Here is a 2257-nt window from a genome sequence, read left to right as displayed (position 1 = left end):
TGTATTCTCGATTCTGCTGGGCGTAAGCCCGACCGTATGGTATGTGTGAACTGGAGGTTGGGCAGTTATTTTCCTCCTTTGAGTAAAGAGCCTGTTCGATAATGGAGCCCACAAGAGAATGCGGACTCCAGAGACGGAGAGAGTGAATGTGGGTCCAGAAGATACTCCCCTGGGTCCAGCCACGTCTGAAGCCAACGAGATCTGTTCCAGGATTAGTGGGATCGCCAGTAAATTACCTTTCTTGCTTAATCCTGTTTAAGTTGGGATTCCACCACTTGAAACTAGGCCTTCAGTAAATTTTTGTTATTTACTTTTTCTCCATTTGATGGCTTGCCCAGTGTCACAGCTAATAAGTAGCAACAGAAATATTTGAACCCAGTTCTGACCCCAAAGCTCACGTACATCATGTTCCCTGCTTATAGGAACTTGCATTTTATTGGGGTGCCGGACCGACCCAAACGAAACGGGGTGATGAGCCAAGATAGGGAGGGCTTGGCCTTTGTGTAAAAGCTGTGGGCATCGTGCTTCTGGAGCACCCTTACCCAGCACTCTCCTTCCCAGAATCTGTAAATGGTCTGGGAGAAGCACAAACGCTGATTCACAGACATGCCAGCTGGCTCTGCGTGTTTCTATGCAAGGAGCTGCTGCTTCCCCTGCTTATTTAAAGGAGAATGCTTGCCTCGAGCAGAGACTAGGTGAAACAGACACATCCACAGCACTGGGCTCTGACTCACCATGTGACTCCTTCGCTTGAGTCATCTCTCTCCTGAGACGGGCTTTCTTGTCTGCAAAATGAAACTTGACAAATGAGGTACAAATGAGATCCCCTAAGTCGTGGCACTGGAAGGTTGCTGCTGGGTGGTCCAACCTGAGTAACTGTAGGACTAGGCCTCCCTTCTCTAGCATATCTGGGAGTCCTCGAGGGCGTGGGGGAACAAGTCCATCCAGTCTGACATCATCTGCACAGCTCTGGAAAGACCCTCTGCTCCCGGCAGAGCTCAAGGCCTTATGTTGCACAATAGTCCCCACTGCCCAGAATGCCCTGTTTCTGTGGCACTGCCCGCCTCTGGACTCCCCCCTTAGTGTGCTGCCACGTTTCCCCCTACCTGGGAGGAAGGAAGCTCCCTTCCCCAGTCCTGTTCTCCCGGAAAGACTCGCCAGGGAGTTGTCTGCCGTGTGTCATGGTAAACCTGTAGGGAAAGACAACTACTGGAAGGCTGGGTGTGGCCCTGGTTCTGTGAGTTTTGTTACTTTTAGGGCATCTGCCTGTGATGGGAAATGCACCAAGCTATGCGTATAAGGATGAAAGCACCGGGGTCCCCACGCAAGGACAATTTCAACAAAGATGAAAGATACTATTGTTACAGGCAGCACTTTCAAAAGAAATAAGCCGGGTGAAACGATTCTGTAAGGGAGCTGCTCACCCCGTTTTGCTTACTCTGGGCACCAGAATCATGACCTTAATGATCAGCGAGGGCCCACCCCATTCGGGAATCAAAGATGATCAAAAGATGGTGCTGGTAAATGTTAAAAAAACAGCTCTCCAAGAAAAAATGTTTATTATCAACTTTACATAATTTATATATAAGTTTATTATAAAATTTTGGGGCGCCTGGGTGGCACAGTGGTTAAGCATCTGCCTTCGGCTCAGGGCGTGATCTCGGCGTTATGGGATCGAGCCCCACATCGGGCTCTTCCGCTATGAGCCTGCTTCTTCCTCTCCCACTCCCCCTGCTTGTGTTCCCTCTCTTGCTGGCTGTCTCTATCTCTGTCGAATAAATAAATAAAATCTTAAAAAAAAATAAAATAAATAAAATTTTATTAATTTTATAGCTAGAAAAGGAACGTAGCACACCATTTTCGAATAACAAGATGTACAATGCAGTATTGTCAGTTCCATATACGCCATTGATTCTCACGATGCTTGGTCTTTGTTGAACTCCTGCGTCCATAGCCAAACTATGGTTGCAATTCAACCATGATTTGACAAAATCAGACTATGAATAAATGCTTGATTACTACCCTATTCAGCAAAGAAGGTGCTCACGTCACTAAATAAGTGAGTATAATTCCAGTGTGAGTATGGGTTGATATTTTCATTTCTGTTAAGGAGTCAGACAGAAGAGAAACAACAAAGATGTCTATTGGACGTTCTTTTGTTCACTAATGACATAGTGACTTCTTCGCTGAATCAGGTAGTCGTTTCTGAGCTCTGGGAGAATATTTCCTGAATTTGCTGTGCCAGTCACAATATAAG

This window comes from Ursus maritimus, unplaced genomic scaffold, assembly GCF_017311325.1.
Source record: "Ursus maritimus isolate PB19 unplaced genomic scaffold, ASM1731132v1 scaffold_24, whole genome shotgun sequence".
NCBI lineage: Eukaryota > Metazoa > Chordata > Mammalia > Carnivora > Ursidae > Ursus > Ursus maritimus.
The sequence above is the reverse complement of the archived record's forward strand: the minus strand, read 5'-3'. Positions refer to the sequence as shown.